The following is a 6,010-nucleotide window of genomic DNA, read 5'->3' on the forward strand; positions in this document are numbered from 1 at the left end:
TTTTTCATTGATGGCCTTCATAATTCTGGGATTCACATTTAGGTCCTTAATCCATGCTGAGTTGGTTTTTGTATAAGGTGTGAGGTGAAGGTCTTGTTTAAATCTTTTGCATATCATTTTCTGTGAAGTGTTTTGATAGATACATTTTGTAATCATTTTTCTGAATTCCTTCTCAGGCATTTTCAAGGGCTGCCCTCCTTCCAGTATGGAGTATAGGTCTCATTGTCACAGTCACTTTATCTTGTTTCTAGAGGTGTGCTGATATGGTTATCTGCTTCTGCTTCTTGGGCATGTTCAGTAGTTGCTTGTGGCCTTAATACTTAATTAAGTGTGTGTTTTGGTATTTTTTATGCTTTCTGTTTGCCTCCAGGTAGATGTGATTAGGAGACGGGCTTCCTTTTTCACTCTTATTATTACTCAACTCAGAGTAACTTTCACAGGTGTTGTCTGCCTACCTACTGTGTGGCAGTTGGTATTGTTTCTTACCTTGATTGTGGGTGTTTAGGGTGTGATTATAGCTTGACTATATGACAGCAATGGCTGTCTCTTCTTGAGTAATATTGGGAGAAAAAGAGCCCCTAAAGGTAAAGAGTGGACCAAAAAACAAAACAGCAATAGCAAAACAAAACAAAACAAAACTCAGATTGTATACTGTAGTCTATAATTGCAAAAACGAGAGAAGAGGAAAAAAAAAAAAATCTGTAGCCTAATATGAGTATGACTTTAATATCTTCTTTCAGCATCTTGCCTTCAAGGCTGCCTGAGAAATTTCAAGATGCCACTGTTGGTTGTTTTGATATAACTCAGGATTTAATTTTTGGCCTGTTTCATTTTTAGCCTGTGTCTCCTGCTCCACAATCCCCGTTCTGGTCTTTTTCCTACTGATAATCAGTTCAGGGCCGACTGTGGCCATTTTGCACTCTTGTTTGGTTTTAAGTGGAATCTGTCCCTTTAAATATTTGAGAAGATCTGTGTACATGTATAGTAGTACCCTCCGGGGGCAGGGGGTGTCCACTCACTCAGGCACCTCCTCTAGTCACCATAACGTAGGTGCACAGACAGTGAGAGGCCAATGAACAGATACTTAAAAAAAAAAAAAAAAAAAAAAAAGGAATATCCATATCTTTATCTCTGACCGTCTGGCAAGTGTCAATCTGTTGAGACTCTCAGGAAATTTATTTTTAATCTATATTTTATGCTTCCTATGACTCTTGCTCAGTGGTAGCACAAGAGAAGCAAACGTTTATCAAAAACTCACTCATATGCATGGGTTTGGATTTATGGCAGGCTCTTCCCCATAAGCCTCTCATAGTGTCACATGCCAGAACAAACTGTAGCCCTGAACCGTTGCCTGGCCTCCTTACCCATAGGCTGCAGCACTGAAGTGGGTTGCACACTAGGGAAAGAAAACAACAACAAAAAAAAAAAACCTCACTCTACACAAAGTATTTAAGGTACATCCATTCCTCTGGAAGAAGGAACAAGGAAAGTGTATGAAGGATCAAGATCTCAGTGATTGGCAGTCATAGACTGGTGAATATTTTGTAAAGACCAAGCAGAAATTATAGTTTTATTACCAGAGCTATGTAAAAAATATATATAACCATTCTATAAAAAAAAAATAAAAAAAAGGAAAACCATGTCGATTCACCAAAGAACCTCCTATAATGAAAAATATTCTTCCTTTTTTACTCTTTGTCATTTTCTGCATGTGTCTGTGTAATGAGACCATGTACTCTAATAAAAATGACTTATGAGCTAGTTACTTATAATTGTATCCAAACTCTTATGAATAAGGGCTTTATATAAATATAAAACATACTTTAGGTATTATGAACGTTTATGAATATGTTTTATATGAATGAAAAACATTCTTCAGATATTATGAAGATAAAATAGTCCTTTCTCCAGCTGTTTTCGACAAGGGTGAGAATAAAATATCTAAATAAATCATAAGTTGTTTTGCTCAGATTTTGAGTGAGAAACCACTAGGTGACAGTATGACTTTAGAACAAAATTAGAATAACTTTTCTGCATTTGCATTAATCCTCACATTTAAAAAAAAAAATGCTTTTAAGCTTCAGTTACATTTTTGGGAGTTTGGGAGTAGAGAGATTACTTCTTATAGATCTATTTCAAGATAACTGAAAGATATACTTTCAAGGCTAAAATATTTGCTATTATTTCAGTTGACTAAAATTTCTCATACTAGTATAACAAGATATTCAATAAAAACATTTTTCTTTATATAGTAAGAAATTTCCTGAGATGCCAAGCTGAGACAAAAGGGGTAGAGGAGGCAGAGCCAGGCATTGAGAGCCACCCAGAGAGTTGCAGGGCTGGGCCACACAGACAGCCTAACAAGCCTTCCCACTACAAGAGCCAGGAAGGAGAAGCAACTCCAGCTGCATCCTTGCAAGCCAGGACTGGTTGTCATGAACCCAAGCCAGGATTGTCTCAGCCTCTGATTAGGGCTGGTCCTACTTAAGGTGCTTTCTTCAATAGCAAGACCTGGCTAACTACCATGACTGAGAACTCCATGTTTGCCCCAGCACCAAGCGCAAGAGGGCTAAGACCTCCAAGAAGTTTATAGTCCACCCCAAATATTCAGACATGATCATGGCTGCCATTCAGTTCTAGAAGAACCAATCTGGCTCCTCATGCCAATCCATCCAGGAGTATATAAAGAAATGTTACAAGGTGGGAGAGAAGCCAATTCCCAGATAAAGTCATCCATCAAGTGCCTAGTTACCACCCATGTCCACAAGTGGACCAAAAGAGTGGGCACCTTGGGCTTCTTCTGACTAGCCAAGGAGATGAACCCAAAAGATCCATGGCCTTCAAGAAGACCAAGAAGAAAGTCAAGAAGGTGGCCCCACCAAAGAAGGCAGCCAAGCCCAAGAAGGTTGCTTCCAAAGCTTCATGTAAGAAGCCTAAGCCACCCTAGCCAAGAAGGCCTATAAGAAGCTGGTTGCCATACCCAAGAAAGCAAAAAATCCAAGACTGTCAAAGCCAAGCCAGTGAAGGCATCCAAGCCCAAGAACGCCAAATTGATGAAGTCCAAATCCAAGCCCAGTGCCAAGAGGTTGAACAAGAAGAAGTGACAATGAGGTCTTAGCACAGGCAAAACCTGTCTCCTATTTTCTGTAAATACTTTTTAATATCTCTTGATCCTTATCTGTGATCCTATGCCCCTTTCTATGCAACTTTATAAGAGAAAGGACTTGGACTCCTCAGAAATATGGAAGAATTGATTTTTTTTTTCTTTTTCTTCTTCAATCCAGCAAGGACAGCAAGAAGAAATCCCATCTAATGATAAGAATTTACTTAATTGTGTTTTGTTACCTTGTCATTAGGCTACTTGTGGGTTTAGGGGTTTCTGTAGGTCGGTGTTTTTGTTGCATGGTTTGTTTGCTAGGAAGGTTGATGGAGGAGACAGCTTGTCCTGGCTAGGTGAGAGTATCCAGGGGTTGTGAAGCATGTTTGGCGTTTGGGGGGCCATCTTTAAGGCAGGTGAGCTTTCCCTTCTGTGTTTAGTTGACCCTATGGCCCCTATTATTTAGGGAAAGCCTAGAGAGGACAAACTGTGACTCTTCTCGACTAACTCTAACTTGTCATGGAACTGGGGGTGGGGGTATGCTGAGAAGGGGAAGCTTTGGAAAAGTCTCACTTAAAAAGGGAATGGAAACTTTGTGGGAAGGGTGGGGAGTCAGTCAACTAAGTGCTTCAGTCTGCCTCATTGAAACCTGGGTTTTTCACACAATTGATGCATTGTATCCTAGACGAAATCCCTTCCTTTCTTTTTTCTTTCTGTCTGAGAGGTGGCTTGATAGGGAAGCACTGGTAGAATTCTACAATCCTGCCATCAGAAATTTGGTAACCTCTCCATTTCTTTTTACTTCTGAGTCTTTTTATACGTAGCTATAGACAGGGGCTCTGGTAGCATAGTGGTTATGAATCAGGCTGCAAACTGCAAAGTCAGCAGTTCGAAACTACCAGCCGTTCCGCCGGAGAAAGATAAGGTTTTCTGCTCCTGTAAAGATTTACAGCCTCGGAAACCCTGTACAGGGACGCTATGAGTTGTAACCGACTCCACGGCACATAACAACAACAACAGCAACAACGTAGACAAGGAAGGGAGGCAGAGGGTGGCGGGGATAGTGCACAGTCAGACATACTGCAATTTTGAATTTGTTACGTAGTTTTACAGAATGTGTGTATTCATGTATGTATATGGGACCTTAAAAAGTGTGGGGAAATGGAATTATCATATAGATAGATAAATATATATATAGAGATAAAATACATATCTAGTGCTACTTATTTCGCATTCAGGAGCTATAAGAAAAAAATGTACAGTGACTTTTCTCTTCTTATTTTTAATAAAATAAAAAGATACTTCTCTTTTTTTTTCCTAGATAAGTGTTATTTGTGCTGGGAAGAATTTTATGTCTTTGTAAAATTAAGAATTTAAAATAAAATTAGAAATGAAAACAGTAAAAAAAAAATTCCTGTTAATAAAACTGCATTGCTTTAGATGGTTATTGCTGATATCTAAATTTTTCTTCTCATTGTTATAGTCCATATTGTTTCCTTACCTTTCTAAAATTTGAAGAAGCAGTGTGGTATTTCACATTCACATATTTATTTTGCACAAAACTAAAATGGTTATTATTTTTGTTCAATTTTATATATGTTGGATTCTTGGTGTGGCATCATAGGAAAAGCATTGTACTGCTAACCAAAAGACTGGCAGTTCAAATTCACCAGTCACTCCTCAGAAAACACTATATGGTCGCTATGGGCCAGGACCAAGACCATGTCAGGACCAAGTCCATGATTTTGAATAATCTTAGTGGTTTTCCTTCATTACTAAAAGATCAATTACTGAAAGAAGTCAGATATGTGGGTTATCAGCTAAAATATACTTTTAGATAAAAATCTCATAGAGCATTCATACTCTTCTTATGGAGTTTTCTGTTTACAGTGAATTTGAGCTGTGATTTAAACCATGAAATTTTGCCATTGTTAAAATAGTCATAGATGTGTCAGTTATAAAGTTCACATTCAGAATTAGTTTACATACTTGGTTGAACAATTGGGTTGTTTCTCAAAATCACCAAAAAATTATCTTCCATATTTCCCTCAACTATTAGTTACATTTACCTAAAACTACCTCTTTAATTAGACATTGTTGTTAAGTGCTGTTGAGTCAGTTCCAACCCATAACGACCCTGTTTGGAATTTTGAGGAGCAGCTGGTGAGCTTGAACCACTAATCTTGTGGTTCAAACCAATTTTGCAATCCAGGGCATTAACTCCAAGCACCAATTAAGTTAGTAATAGTTCTCCCAGAGAAAAAATAATTTATGACTTAAAAGTAAAACTTTGATTGAAGAGGTAAAATGGAACATTTCTCTTTTTTTTTAGTAAGAGCATCTCTTTTTATTAAATAAGAGCTGCTCATTTTCTTGTTCTTCTCTCAGAGAAGTTGCAACCCAGAAGCATAAAGTATTTTAGGCCTGTGATTCTTATCATTCTTTTTTTCTAGCATGGAAAGGAGACTGAGTTAATGTGTGGGCAATGGAAGGCGAGACTGTGATTTTCCATTTTCCTTTTAGCATATTGATTTAACTAGATGGGAGCCTTTCCCCATTACGGGTAGCCTGATGAGGGGTAGTGTCTACCTCCTCACTTGATTTGGTTCAGCCAGAAAGGCACACAAACAACATAAGCTCTGCCAATTAGGAGCTTTGGTTCTTGAATAGGTAACACAGTTATGGGAACAGTTAAAAATCACGCAGCTTTATGTAGACCAAATTGTTTCTCTCTTTCAAGTTATCTGAGTCCCTCAAATATTGCCAACAAACTATTTTTCCCTTAGGTAGGCAGCCAGATTTTGTTGTCTACCACAAAGCATACCAAGAATCTTGATTCACTAGATTTTCAAAAAGTGGCATGTAAATTGTATTTAAAGGTAAAGGAATTTCCTACAATGTAATATACTCTAC

General features: G+C 38.0%; 1 pseudogene; it reads left to right on the top strand.

The window, feature by feature from the left end:
- The first annotated feature begins 2,524 nt into the window (after window positions 1–2,524).
- Window positions 2,525–3,104, top strand: LOC102813667 (annotated as a pseudogene).
- Window positions 3,105–6,010: the final 2,906 nt, after the last annotated feature.

Source organism: Chrysochloris asiatica, unplaced genomic scaffold (genome assembly GCF_000296735.1).
Source record: "Chrysochloris asiatica unplaced genomic scaffold, ChrAsi1.0 scaffold00522, whole genome shotgun sequence".
NCBI classification, from domain to species: Eukaryota; Metazoa; Chordata; class Mammalia; order Afrosoricida; family Chrysochloridae; genus Chrysochloris; species Chrysochloris asiatica.